The sequence below is a fragment of the Dipodomys spectabilis genome, unplaced genomic scaffold (genome assembly GCF_019054845.1).
Source record: "Dipodomys spectabilis isolate Male_0828 unplaced genomic scaffold, ASM1905484v1 ptg000207l, whole genome shotgun sequence".
Lineage (NCBI taxonomy): Eukaryota > Metazoa > Chordata > Mammalia > Rodentia > Heteromyidae > Dipodomys > Dipodomys spectabilis.
In genome coordinates this window covers 6,600,518-6,616,280 of record NW_024870884.1, presented here as the reverse complement: position 1 = coordinate 6,616,280, position 15,763 = coordinate 6,600,518, and the positions used below count along the sequence as shown (strand labels likewise).

General features: G+C 36.8%; 1 protein-coding gene across 3 annotated transcripts in view; it reads left to right on the top strand.

The window, feature by feature from the left end:
• Jmjd1c (jumonji domain containing 1C) overlaps window positions 1-15,763 on the top strand; it is a 184,676-nt gene that overhangs the window by 102,704 nt on the left and 66,209 nt on the right. The gene's annotated exons all lie outside the window — the stretch shown is intronic.

Here is a 15,763-nt window from a genome sequence, read left to right as displayed (position 1 = left end):
GTTAGAAGATAGCTAGTTAAGTACTAGTATAAATTATTTTTGCTCCAACTCTAAAAGTTTAAAGATACGCTCAGTATAATAAGATTTAATGTTCACTTTATGTAATGTTCATTTTAATGTAATAATTTCTTTTTATCTTCAGTTCTGTGAACCCATGCCTTGAGCATGCTAGGCAGACATTCTACCATGAACTTTTATTTACAGTCCTCATTTCTTTTTAAGGGAATATTTCCACTAGATTGCCACTAGTTTAATAGTTTATTGAGTAAAATATAAATACATTTTATTGGATAAGATTATCTATCAGATGATTAGATTTAAATTATATGAAGAAACTCAGAAAAAGTAGTAAATTAACTTGGTGTGGTGATACATGTTTGTAAGCACTCTGGAAGCTGAAGCAGAAGAATCTCTTTGAAAGCCAGTGCTACAGTGACTAACACCTATCATAGGAGATAATCATAAGATTGAGATCTGAGTAGGCTAAAATCTAGCCCTTAGAGACAAATCCAGGAGACTCTTACCTAATTAGCCAGCAAAAACCAGAAGTGGAGGTGTGACCCTAGTGGTAGATCCCCTGCCTTCAGTGTGAGCTCAAGGCCCTGAATTTAAGTCCCAGTACAGTCCCCCATTCAACCAAAGTAGTAAGAGAAGAAAATGAATAGTAAGCTTTTGTTTTAATTTTGGGGTTAATATTTTAAAGTATTAAGTAAAATATCAGTTTCCTTTCTTTTCTCTCTTCTTTTTTTTTTTTTTTTTTTGGGTCTGGTCGTGGGCCTGAACTCTGGGCCTGGGCGCTGTCCCTCAGCTCTTCAGCTCAAGGCTAGCACTCTACCACTTGAGAGCCACAGCGCCACTTCCCGCTTTTTTCTTATGTGGTGCTGAGGAATCGAACCCAGGGCCTCATGCATGCAAGGCAAGCACTCTACCACTGAGCCACCTTCCCAGCCCCTTCTTTTCTTTTCTTGTCGTGGGGCCTGAACTCTGGGCCTGGGCACTGTCCCTCAGCTCTTCAGCTCAAGGCTAGCACTCTACCACTTGAGCCACAGCGCCACTTCCGGCTTTTTTTCTTTTTGCTTATTTGGTGCTGAGGAATCGAACCCAGGGCCTTATGCATGCAAGGCAAGCACTCTACCATTGAGCCGCCTTCCCAGCCCCTCAGTTTATTTTCTTTATATCAGACATTTAGATTCAATTAAAAGTATGTTATGCTGGATGCTGGTAGCTTCACGCCCATAATCCTAGCTACTCAGGAGGCTGGGATATAAGGATCACGAATGCCAGCTGGGGCAGGAAAGTCTGTGAGACTCTTTATTGGAGAATAAACCACTAGAAAACCGGAAGTACCGCTGTGGCTCAAGTAGAGCTCTTGCCTATGCTGAAGAGCGCAGGGACAGTGCTCAAACCCAGAGTTCAAGCCCCATGACCAAAAAGGACAGAAACAAAAACAAAAAACTATGTTATTTAGGCTTTAGTGTTTAAAATAACACTGTAATAGAGAAGATGAGGGGGAACAAGTTTTACCTTTTCTTTCCTTCTTTTTTTTTCTTTTTGGTGCTAGTCCTAGGCTTGATCTCGGCTTGGGCACTGTCCTTAAGCTTTTTTGCTTAAGGCTAGCAGCTAGTATAACATTTTTTTTTCTTAAAGAGTCAATTCTCCTATTGCATTTCATAAAATAACTGATTTTTTTTTATGGAGATCTATTGTTTCCTTGGAAAGAACAAGGACTTGAGTTAATGAGCAGTGATTTGTTATGCTGGAAAAATATTACTTGGGGAATTACAGTAGCTATGTATTAGGTTTATCAAAATAACACAGTAGTTCTGTTAGTGTAAATGTTATTTTTAATTTTTATTTATTTTTATTTTTTCTTGGCCTGAAGAGCCTGAGTTCTTCAGCTCAAGAGTAGTGCTCTACCACTTGAGCCACAGCTCCACTTCCAGTTTTCTGGTGGTTTATTGGAGATAAGAGTGTCAGGGACTTTAGTGCCTGGGCTGGCTTTGAACTGTAATCTTCAGATCTCAGTCTCCTTAGTAGCTAGGATTACAGGCAAGAGCCACTGGAGCCCGGCTAAATGTTATTTTCTTATTTGAAGTCTTCATGTGCTTTTAATATTCCTGTTAATTTTTTCTTGTTCTTTTAGATAGCCTCATTTTTTTGTACTGTTAGCTTTGTTCTTTTTGTTTATAATATTTATAACTAAAATTTACAATAAATCCCAAAATACTTGGACTTTTCCCTTGGGTTTGTTTTTGTGAATGCCATTTAGCTTACTGTAGGCCTTATTATTATTTGTTTTGTTTAAAAGTTATTTACAGTAAATTCAGATAGACAGATCTAGGTAGGTAAATTCAAAGGAACCCTTTCCAACTTGCTATATAGTGTTTTAATTCTGTGGTTGCATTGGAAATTCTGTGGTGCTTTGGAAATTTTAGCTTGGATCTGAAGTAAAATGGTTATGCAGAAATTACTTTTAAAAATAAACTTTTGCCAGGTGGCCTAAAACTCTACAAAATGTTCACTAAAATTATAATTATTGAACTTGCTAACAGAGGGTTTTTCCCCCCACTAACATTTAAAAACTCTTCTAAATACTTTTATTTAAAATGCAGGGCTGGGAAGGTGGCTCAGTGGTAGAGTGCTTGCCTTGCATGCATGAGGCCCTGGGTTCGATTCCTCAGCACCACATAAGCAAAAAGAAAAAAAGCCAGAAGTGGCACTGTGGCTCAAGTGGTAGAGCACAAGTCTTGAGCTGAAGAGCTGAGGGACAGCGCCCAGACCCAGAGTTCAGGCCCCACGACCGGACCCAAGAAAATTTAAAAAAAAAAAAAAAAAATGCAGACACAGGAGCTAGACTGTTAGGTTGTTTGGCAAATTGTAGATTTTTGTGTTCCCCTAATAGATAACATGGAAGTCTACCTCTGAAGTAGTTTTCCATTGCTTCCACCCCTTTGGGTGGTTTTAGGAGTTGAACCTAGAACCTTTTTCACTTGATCTTAGAAGTGCTCTATAACCGCCTACTAGCCCTTCACTTGACATTTTAATCATATCTATTTCCCCAAAGAGACTAAATTTAGAAGGAATTAGCCTAAGAACTTTTGAGTTTTATAACTTCTTATAAATTTTAGGATAAACAGCACAAGATGTTTCCATATGTATTATTATGCTTAAGTTTTTAAAAATACTAAAGTATTTTCTCCAGTTTATAAATGATAAATACCTAGCATAGCATCTTGAATGGAAATCTGCTACAGAAGCTTAACATGGTTCACTCTAGTTTTTCATTTTATTTAACTTTCAATTTATGTAATTTTTATTTACCAGGAAAAGGAAAAAAAAGAGTTAAAGAGTTAAAAAAGAATTAAGAGTTCATGTAATAGGAGTGTCTTTATTCTAGTGTTTTCCTTTAAGTAATTCTCCAAGCAGTACATTAAATTCATTGTCATCTTAAAACATTTATTGGCATAGATTTTATAGATGTACCCATCTCAACCTTAAAAAGTAACCCTGTATAAGTCAGAGGGAGGTTAGGGACACTTGAACATACTGTAATTCACTTTTTGTAATTAAAATTTTTTTTTTCACTTTCTAAATTTCATGAGGTAAATTTATAAGGCAGTTTGTTCTGAATCATTTTGCTGATAATTCCTTATGAACTTCTTAGGGGGAAAATCTTTTCTTTAGAAATACTATTTTGTGTGTGCCAACTTTGGAGCTTGAAATCAGTCTGGGTACTACTATCCTTGGACTTTTTTCTGCTCAAGCCTATTGGTCTGCCACTTGAAGTACAGATCTACCTGTGGCTTTTTGCTAGTTAATTGGAGGTAAAATGTCTCCCAGACTTTTCTTCACAGACTTAATTAGAAATGTGATTCTTAGCTCTCAGCTTCCTCAGTTAGGATTACAGGCATGAAACACTGGAGTCTAGCTGTTTATTTTTTTGAGGGAGGGTTTTGCTATAGCCTACCCTTGAACTCATTGTGTAACCCATGTGGGCCTCAAAGTTAACCCTTTTACCTTCAGCTTCGTTTACACCTGGCACAAATAAGTTAATGACCCCTTTGGTTTTTGTTGTTGTTATCAATAAGTTAATGACCCCTTCGGGTTTTTTGTTGTTGTTGTTGTTATTTTGTTTTTTTGTTGGCACTGGGTATTGAATCCACGGCCATGCTAACTTAGTACTCTACCATGTGAGCCATATATACCCAGCCCTAATTATTTCTTTTCAAAGTTACTTTAAGTGTAGTTTGTTTGTAGTGGTAATTATTGCCATTATTACATCGTCATTGTTGCTTTGGAATATAGTTATAGAAATTCAAAAACCTTTTCATTGAATTTGATTATATTTGATCAAGTTAGATTGATAAAGAAATTAGAGCTTTTAACTTTCAGCATGATTTTGAAATAAGTTTAAAGTAGGTTTGGCTACTGGCCATGCACACACCTGTACTTTTCAGGTTGGTTGCTTCATACCGGATATCAAAAGAGATTATTTCTTACCTGAAAGTTGTATATGACTCATATCAATTAATGTGGCTTGGTTGGCATTTTAGTTCATTATTTTTTAGAGATCACAATCCTCTGCCTTTAAATGTAATAAGGAAAGAAGACAAAGTACACTAGCTTAAGATTTGCTGAATCGGCTTGCCCCATTTTTATGCCCCATTTTTATCTGTTGAGTGTCAAATTTTATTATATAGTACTGGGCTATTGTTTTCTACTCTAAGACAGAGTCATCCTAGAACTAAAGGAGTGATTCTCCTTCAAGGTTTAGGTCACAATGAGTTACTACATTTAGAGATAAAGCTGTTAGTATTAGTTTTTGTCCTTGTAAAAGATACAGACATTGAACTACTATACTGGATATTTGATAAAATATTGTTGTGTTATAAGTTGTTAGTTGGAGGAAAAGGGTGGAACAAACCAGTTATTTCCTTAGCCCCTAGACTGAAGATGACTAAAGACTTGAACAGAGAAGAGTCTTACATTGTCTAAGTAAATAAATGTATGTGAATTATGTTATATCTATATAACTATAGTTTATTAGTCTTTCCATTAATAAAAGTTATTTTTTCAAAACCTGGCCCGTGTTAAATAGGCATTCTACCAGTGAGCTTTGTACCCCAACCCAGTTTGGATTGGTTTTTATGCATAACTTTTCCATCATCTGTCATATTAAATATATAGGCTGTGGTTTCTGAATATCCTTAAGGCAGTTGTTTCTCAACCTCATGTGGTTCACTAAAAATAGCCAAACAAGTGCCTAGGATAAATTAGCAATCGTTTAGGGTGAAGTGTAGCCGTTTTCTCCTAAATTGTTTTTGTCTTTCACAGTTTGGAATTGCTTCACAACCAGATGATGCAAATGAGATGAAATTTAGCCCTGAACTAGCCAAAATAAATAATTAACCGATAGTTAGGTTTTAACTAGGCAAACATTGCACTTTTTTGTAAAATTTTATTGTAAAGATACTGTACAGAGGGGTTACTATTAGATGAGTAAGGGAATGAGTACATTTCTTGTTGAGCATTGTTACCCCCTCCTTTGTTTTTCTCCTACTATCCTTTCCCTCCCCCTACACTTTTTGAATTAAGTATTTGACATGAGGTCCAAGATTACAGGTAGAAAATCTTGGTGATAATTTGCTTCTAAGCAGATCTATTCTTTAGAATACATGATAGTATTGCTAGTATTTTTTAGAAAGATGTGAACACAATTTGGGTAAATGAGTTTTTTTCTACCCTTTTCTCTCAGCACTAAATGTTTCTCTGATCATGGAAATTCGACCTGATAAATTATTAGCATACCTATGTTAAATATTTCAATTCAAAAAGATCTATAATAAAATATTTTCTAATTTGAAGAAACTTCCAACACTATTTTTCTCCCTAGACTTTCCCTCCTTAATCTTTTTCTGTCCCATGGCTTGAACTATAGGGTTTTCATTTCAGTTTCTTTGCTCAATTGAAGATGGCTGTTTTCCATTTTTGTTGGTAGTTGATTAAACTTTTTTGGTCATTATTTGTAACTCTTCACAAACTTTTGTCTTCCTACCTTTCACAATTTTTTTTACTGTTTGCCTTTACTAAATTTATCAGTCAGTCCTATTTTATGGTAGCTTCTTGAACTATTATTTAAAGGAAATGATGTTAGAAAAGATGATTACAGAACATTTTTCCATTGGGAAAATAAACCTATTTGCTGATAATAGTTATTTTTATCTCTTGAAAGTATAAGCTAGTAGTTAAGCACTGGTTTCTGAGGCCTGTCCTGTTAGCTGCTAGGAAAGCAGATGTAAGAAGTTTGTATTTTAACCAGTCAAAAGCTGGACCAAGAAAAAAAAGCATATGATCAGAGCATATGATGTTATCCCAGCTACCATGAGAAATGTAAATAGGACTGCTGTCTAGGTTGGCAAAGACCAAATGTAAGACACCTTGTTTTAGCAAAAGGGCTAAAAGTGTATCTCATACAGCGGAGCACCTGCCTAGCTAGTGTTAAATTTTGAGTTCAAATCTTGGAACAATAATAACAGTATAAAGCTGGATGGTGGCATACAAGTACTATGTCAGTACTTAAGATGCTAAGGCAGGAGGACCACAAGTTACTGTGTAGCAATAGCTAGAACCTGTCTTCAAAATGAGGTTATGATAAGGTTCAGAAACTATTTTCTTTGTTTGGATCTGGGAAGAGGCTTTGTGGAGGTTATATGGGCTGAAAGTCCTCTGAGCATGGAATGCAATAGTGGTATTAAATGACCTTTCAAAATTCTTTCCCAGCACTCTATAATAATTCTATGAACTTGGTCAAGGTGAAAAAATGATTTCATACCAACATTAATTATTTTACTCTGAGATAGGAGCCATTCAATCTAAAATTAGGTTTCTCAAAGAGAAAACTCTTGAATTATGGAGTGCCAGATGCACCTCATAAGTTCTGCAAAATTAGCAAACCAGGATTTTTTCGATTAGCAGTACTTAAGAGTTCTCTATTCTATTTTTTCTGTCTGTTTCAGAATTAGATTTGGCAGGAGTTGAGCATATTCCCAATTACTCCTTGAATTTTCATATGCACCTCTCATTTTCATTTCACTTTGCCTTCATATTATCATTCATTTGAAATTTAGAATTTCCTTGTTGATATTTAAAGTAAGTAAAATTGCAGTGCTGAAGTTGTTGCCAATCTATTGAGCCAAAAATGTAAACAAAATACACTGGATTACATGGATTTTTAATTTGATGAGATTAGTATCCATGGATGGGCATGGTCCCTGGGGGTGGTCTTCATAGACCAAAGCAGGAAGCAGCTATTGTGTAGTACTTGGCTTTATTCCATTTCTAGTGAAAAGTGAAAGCTTGCAATAGTAAAGCCAATTGAAACCTGGAATCTAGCATGGACAAGAAAAAAAAAGAGAACCAGTAGTTTAAATAGAATCATTATACTTCACTACTTAGATTTTTTAAAGTTGTACATCATGATTTAATATTCAATAATTTTGCTTGGTATTCTATATAAATATTCTATCATTAACCTACCTCAAAATTTCAAAAATAATTTTGAAATGGGCAGGGTCAGGTGGGAAGTTGGCTCATTGGTAGAGTGCTTGCATGCATGAGGCTCTGGGTTCCATTCCTCAGCACCACATAAGCAGAAAAAGCTGGAAGTGGCTCTGTGGCTCAAGTGGTAGAGCACTAGCCTTGAGCTGAAGAGCTGAGGGACAGCACCGAGGCCCAGAGTTCAGGCCCCCTATGACCGACCAAAAAAAGAGAAATGTGCGAGGTCAATAAGCCAAGTATTTTATTTAGCCTAGTGCATATCCACTGCCATTAAAGGGGGAGTTCTTCATTTGTGAAAATTAGTTGCAAAACTTGTTGTGTTGAAAATGTATCCATGGAGTCCAGGAACATGTTATTTTGGCTGAAATTGGCTTCTGTAGGAGCTGTTCTGAAAGACTCAGATTAAAAACATTTATAAGTCACTGCAATAGTTCTCTTGCAGTACCAAATCTGGTATGATCATATGCTGAAAAATCTGCTTGTCCCTTTTTAATTTTTTTTTCTGTGTGGCTGCTGTTAAGAATTTAAAGTATGTGGGGCTGGGAAGTTGGCTCAGTGGTAGAGCGGCTGTCTTGCATGCCTGAGGCCCTGGGTTCGATTTCTCAGCACCACATAAGAAAAAAGCCGGAAGTGGCGCTGTGGCTCAAGTGGTAGAGCACTAGCCTTGAGCTAAAGAGCTGAGGGACAGCGCCCAAGCCCAGAGGTCAGGCCCCACGACTGGACCCAAAAAAAAAAAATTTAAAGTATGTGAAATTATACTTGTAGCTATCGTATTCCAAAGATTCTAAGCTGTTGCTGGTTACTATTAGAAACATTTTTCTACTTTTTTTTTTTGCCAAAATAAGATAATAGTTTTTACTTACTGCTTTTCACTGTTACAAAGTCTTACTAAAGCATGACCATATTTACTTAAAATGTGAAAAGTAACATGTTAATATTTTAAAAATTTGATAATCTCCTCCCCACAGTATTTTCATACAGTTAATTATGTTAGCCTTTTGTAATTTTGTGTAATGCTTTCAGGTTCATATAGTTACCACACAAATCTGAGAAATCTGACTTACAAATGAGAAGGTAGGAGAAAAAGACAGCCATTCAAAATAGATTACAATTAAAGGGGTAGGTATTAAAATGGTATAATAGGTAAGGTCATAATAACTTGTAGCAATGAGATATAGCTGAACCATATTCAAATTGGAGTTGAAAACTAGAAAGCCAGGAACTTAAAACACATATTCATGTCCTTCTCTCCTTCTTGGACGTATTTCTTTTGTTTACATATAGGTTTTACTTTTCATAATGCTAGTTTCTATAACTTTACAAGATAGTCTAGATCTAATATGTATGATTCTTGCTGAAATGAGTAGTGTAGCAGAATAAAAAAATGAGAGGAAGGAAAATACGGAAAGGGAGAGAATATAGGAGCAATTTTACTGGCAAAGTGAGGTTTAGGATATTTTGGGGGTGGGGCAGGGGGGGGGGGTCTGGGCCTTAGCGCTGTCCCTCAGCTCTTCAGCTCAAGGCTGAAGCCACAGCGCCACTTCCGGCTTTTTTCTGCTTATGTGGTGCTGAGGAATTGAACCCAGGACCTCATGTATGCGAGGCAAGCACACTACCAACACTACCAATGAGCCAACTTCCCAGCCCCAGGAAAATTGTTTTAAGGAAATAGTTACTCCATGTTTAGGTAAGTGATAAGCAAAATCAGAATCTGTATCCCAGACTTTGCTCATAACTTTGCAAGTTATTTGTATTCTTAACACCTTGACTTCATGAGCTATCAAATGGGAAGCATTTTCTATTTGCACATCATTCTCATTTAGCACAATGTTTTTCTTACAGTTGACCTTTTTGTAAGACTCTTTCCTGACTTTTATTGCCAGCTCACTTTCCCTGGTTTTCTACACACTAGAATTAAGCTGTGTTCTAAATCTGTGCATTATTTTCAGGTTCATTTGTTAGTAAGGCAAATAATTCAGACAGGTTAAGATGTTTCACAATCTTCCCCCCCCCCCCCCCCCCCCCCCCCACACACACACCATTTTTTTTTTTTAGCTCTGTGCTTTTCTTTGTTTTGCATACAAGTATTCTGAAGACCGAGATTTGCTTGAAGGTTAAAAGTGAAAAATGCTCTAAAAGTAACCCCTTTCGGCTTCTTTTCTAAACAGTTGTCTAAATTCTATGACTTTAAAGGCTTCAGACTGAAGACAAAAATAATAGTCATTAACAGCTAGTTATACAGATGGGGGTATTATTTTTATATTTGAGGTTCTTGTTTTAAATTCTTAATCTTCATAGACTTCATAGTCTTCATAGAGTTTATAATCTCATGTGAGGTACACACATAGCAAAATACAAATGTGTATAAAGGCAACATACAAACAGTAGTGGGCAAGAAATCCCCAGCAGCCACTGGGGAGTTACAAAAAAATCTATGTGAGATGGATACAAAGGAGAAGTCATTTGTTTTAGAACAACATGGTTGGTTAGATACATGAAATCAAGTGAAGAAGCAGAATGTATTTACATAAATGGTTAATTTTGTCATTTTCCTGTGAAGGTATAGTGGTTATGAAAGGGAGCTAGTTCTTTAGTTGGGTCAGCCATTGACTGACCAGTCTGTTTCTTTGTCCTCATTGAATAGAGGAATAAGAGGAATTTGTTAAGAAAAAGTCAACAGTAAAACTTAATCTTTACCCATTTAATTATAAAATTCAATGGCATTAAAAAAGTATATTCACAATGTCATTGTTTCATGCAGTATATACAGTTTGTTTATATATTTATTTGTTGATGGATATTTGGGCTTTGACCTTTTGGCTTTTGTAAATGAAGCTGCTATGAACATTGGCATACAGCTATCCGTTCAGTTATTTTGGTATAAACCTGAGACCAGAATTATTGGCTCATGTGGAAATTTTATGTTAATATTCTGGGAAATAGCCAAACAGTTTCTACAGTGGCTGTACCATTTTTTTTTTTTTTTTCTCCTCTGACAGCACACAGTTCCAATTTCTTCTATATCTGCACCAACACTTATATTCCATTTTAGGGGTAATAGTCCATGCTAACAGGTATGAAGCCATTTTAATTTGCATTTTCCTAATGAGTAGGAGCATTGTTTTTCATGTAGTTATGGATCCTCTGTATATCATCTGAATTGAAACTACATTCGAGTCTCTTGTTTATTTGTAAATTTTATTTGTAAATTTGCATGTGTCTTGTTACCAATTCATGGGAGAATAAATTATGTTTTAAATTAGAATATCAGATAAATGCTTTTCAAGTATTTTTACCTCCTCTCCCCTCTCCACCCTTCCTTCTTCCCCCCTTCCCTCCCTCCCTCCCTCCCTCCCTCCCTCCCTCCTTCCCTTCCTTCCTTCTTTCCTTCCTTCCTTCCTTCCTTCCCTCTTTCCTCCCCTCCCCCCATTGTGTGATAGCTAAGAAATTATTGCCAAATTTAGTGGTATGAAGATTTTCCTGTTTGTTTTCCCTTAAGAGTTTTATTTATAGTATTATTAAATTTAGGTCTTCAATTTGCTTTCAGTTGATTTTGAAAATATATTGTAAGGGAAGGGTTCAGCTTCATTATTTTGCATGTGGATATACTATTTTCTCAGCACCACTTGTTGAAAACATCTCATTCACACTGTATAGTCTTGGCACCTTGAAATTAAGCTGTTTGGTCTATAATTTACTTCACTTTCTATATTGTTCATTTGGTTTGTCCATGAGACTAATCTGCAAGTAACAAGCCAAAAGTGAAAGTGTGGCTCAAGTGGTAGATCAACAGCTTTAAGCAGAAAAGCCTAGTGAGAACGCAAGGCCTTGAGTTCACTTGTTTGTATGTATGTATGTATGTATGCATGTATAAATAAATAAATGGATAGCCTGGGCACCAGTGCACCACACGTATAATCCTAGCTACTCAGGAGGCTGAGATTTGAGATTGTTATTCTAAGCCCACTCAGGCAATAAACTATGTAAATACCAGAAGTAGAGTTGTATATGGAGTGGTAGAGCATTAGCCTTGAGCAAAAGAAGCTCAGGGACAGTGCCCAGGCCCTGAGTTCAAGCCTTAAGACTGGCACAAGGGAAAACAAATGATAATCACATCAAAAGAGTCCTTTAGAGCAACATGTAAACTGGTGTGGACCAAATAACTGGATACACTAGCAGGGCTAAGTTTACATAAAATTAAATTACAAGTACTATTAATACTTGATTATTTTGTCAAACATTGTAGTATTGTGGGCACCTGTGGTTTGGCATAGGAAATACCTTTTTACTTTCTTGTAGTGATTTGTGGCCCTTTCCAGTGCCCTCCCAGTCAGAGACATTTGGATAGTTAAGACAGTTGGAAAAGTAGAAACCTTCAAAGCAATGTTGCCTAGTTAACTTAGAAATGTTAAATATATGTTGCCTATCAGGTGTGAGACACACACACACACACACACACACACACACACACACACACACACACACACACACACACACACACACACACACACACACACACACACACACACACACACACACACACACACACACACACACACACACACACACACACACACACACACACACACACACACACACACACACACACACACACACACACACACACACACCCTCCCCCATAAAGGTCAGATCCAGAGCTGGTGTGTGTAGTGAAGTACTTTGATTTCACCACAGGTGGGTCCTGCCAACAGCACTCGCTGCCCCCCGCCCCCCTCCCCCCCCCCGCTCGTCCACACACATACCCTATAGGTCAGAGTCAGAGCCAGTGTGTGTGTATAGTCCACAACCCCCCGCCCCCCCCTCCCCCCCCCCGCTCGTCCACACACATACCCTATAGGTCAGAGTCAGAGCCAGTGTGTGTGTATAGTCCACAGGTATGTCCTGCCAATGCCCCTCCCCTCAATACACAGACCCATAGAGGTCAGAACCAGAGCTAGTGTGTAGTCAAGTACTTTGACCACTGAGGTACATCCCCAGTCCTTAGTATCTATGTCTTTCTGAATGATGATGATAGGTTTGTTGCACCTTCTGAGTCTTTATATGGTGACATTTTCTCCTGGCTACTCTAGATCTCTTAGAAATCCACTCCAGTTTCAGATAAAATTGTTATATTTGTTTATTGGTTCTCTGTGATCTCTAATCCTAATTATTTGGTAAATGTTATTAATCATAAATGAGTAATATATTTCTCTCATTTATTCTTCATAGGATACTTATATCCCATTGTTTCTGTAGCTTTTGTAAAATAATAAGAAAAAATCCAGGGGTCTTCCAGATGCCTTTTCACTTACAAATCCAGTATTATTGTATCACATGGTTCTAATTTTAATTAACTAAAGCTCTCCCTTATTCTCTGTTTTCCTGTTTGTAAAATGTCCAACTTTGCAAGTATAGAATTCTATAAAAGGGGGAATAAATAAAAAATTCTACATATGTAAATCTCATATATACAAAATCTTCAGAATGAAAGACCTGTGTAGACTTCAAAATAAAATATCGAAAGCTCTACAAAAAGATAGACTTCTATCTTGTTTCTTTTCCCCCCAAGGAATTAAGTTTCATCACAAGCCAGTTGAGTATCCCCTATAATTGAGACCAGAAGTATTTCAGATTTAGGGTTTTTCATATTTTGGAATAATTCTATATAGACTTCTGAGTTGAGTATTCTGAATCTCCAACCTGTATTAACAAACAATCTCTGTGTTGTAACAAAAACCCACTGTTGAAAACTTTAAAAAATTATTTTTATATATCAGAAAAAAATTGCATGAGTTTAATTGGTACCTTCTTTCTGACATATTGTTAGTGTTAGGAAGCATTAGAAAGTTCTGGTTATATCCACCCACTGCTAACACTGTGTAGAACGTTGAAGCCATGATTTTTTTGCATTAGTTTTTATTACATCTGAGATACTATTCTTTTGTTTGTTCCATAGCTACACGTATCTATACTGATTTATTTGATTGTACTGATTGATTGATTGGTGCTAATCCTGGGGTTTGAACTCAGGGCTTGAATTCACTCAAGTCTAGCACTCTACCTCTTGAGCCTCAGCTTCACTATGGCTTTTTCATGGTTAGTTGGAGGTAATCTCAAGGACTTCATTGCGTAGGCTGGCTTTGAGCTGCAGTCTTCAGGTCTCAGCCTCCTTAGTAGTGAGGATATGGCATCCAGCCTCTTTTGTTTGCTTGTTAATTTTTTTTTTACATTGGAAAGAGGAATTACATTATTAATTTTTGTACCAGTTAGGTTCATTAATTTAAAATTTTGTTTTCATTTATTTTTTGTACTAGTCTGAGGGCTTGAACTCCAGGCCTGAGCGTACTCTCTGAGCATTTTTGCTCAAGGCTAGCACTCTACCTCTTGAGCCACAGCTCTACTTCCTGCGCTTGAGTGGTTAATCATAGGTAAGAGACTCAAGGACTTTTCTGCTCTTGTTGGCTTTGAATAGTGACTCTGATCTCAGCCTCCTGAATAGGTTAGGTTACACTTGGGAACCACTGGCACCTAGTTGTTTTTGTTCTTGTTTTACGGAAGTACTAGTGGTTCAACTCTCACTGCCTTGCACCGGGTAGGCACTTGATCTGCTGTGTCAGGTCTCTTTGCATTGATTAGTTTCGAGATAGGATTTTGCTTTATGACCTGGTTGTCCTGGAGGGTTTTGCTTTATGACTTGATTGTTCTGTACTGCAGTCTTGTTATTTGCACTTCCTCCTCTTAGAGACACAGCTTTGTGCCTGGTCACTGTGCTTCTCCAGTAGCTGGGATAACTGGCACTCACCACTATTGGTCACGCGGTAAGCCATTGGTTGAGGGTGGAAAAGGCTGTTTTCAAACCATGATCCCTCCTCCGATCTTTACCTGTTAAGTAACTGTTACAGATTTGAGCTAGTACCATGGGCTGTATTGATAATTTTTTTTTTTTTTTTGTAAATTTAGTTTGGACAATGATGCAGCTTAGGTAGCTCTGCCTTTTCCTCTAGAAGCTCAGAAACTTCACATGTGAAGAGCAGTCTACTGTCAGTTATATATACCAGTCTCTGTCTCTGTGTGTGTGTGTGTGTGTCTCTCTCTCTCTCTCACGCACACACACACACACACACATAGAAAATATGAATGGAAATGTCACAATGAAACTATTCTCTAATGTACGTTAATGAAAAAAATTAGGTGTAACTTAAAAGTTACTCAAAACTTTAAAAGAACCAAGATTATACCACAATCCTGTGATTGTAGAATACATTGCCAAATTATGTTGGGATTTCATTTAAAGATACATATCTAGTCTTAAACCATATGTAAAATATATCTTCTCAGGAAATGTTTTCTCTTTGTGGGGAGGCAGAAGTTTTGTAATAGAAAGCTAGTAGAAGTTCATCTCACATATATCTGTCCAAAATACTGGACAAGGTTACAGCAACTTAATAGTTAGTCATATTGTATTTTTGCTGTTGGTTTTATTTTGTGGTGTTGGTGATAAAACCCAGAGCCTTGAGCATACTATGCAAGTACTTTACCATTTCAGAAAAGTCTTGGTGATTTTTGTTGTTTTTGCCTTTTAGGTACCCTAAATCTATTAATATTTAATATTTAACAGATTTTGTGTGTTTATGCTGGTGCTGCTCCTGGAGCTTGAATTCAAGGCCTGGGTGCTGTTGCTGAGCTTTTTTGCTCAAGGCTAGAATTCTACCATTTGAACTACAGCTCTACTTCTGCCCTTTCTGGTACTTAGAGATAAGCTGGATGCTGGTAGCTCATACCTAGAGATTCTTAATATTTTTATTTTTTATCTACAAATTAGGTACATAATACCTGTCTCATGATATTGTTGCCATAACTTGTGTGATTAATTTTTGAAATTGAAACTGCAGGAACCCTTGTAATTTCTTGTTCTTACCCATATTTTGTCATTTTTATATAGGGTCTCTATATCATATACCACAGAAATAGGAGTTAAAATGAATCAACAGTTAAGGAGATGAATTTTGTTCTTGCCTAGCATGTACATGTCCCTAGGTTAGAATCCCCAGTACTGGGAATGGGGAGAAAGAAAAGAAAATAGATTAATTATTAATTAGATTATGGTACATGTAATTTCAAGAAGTATTTACTAGAGTTGCTAAAGATGAACCTATGACCTCCCACATGCTTGGCAAGCATTCTTAATCACTAGTCCCCAGTCCAG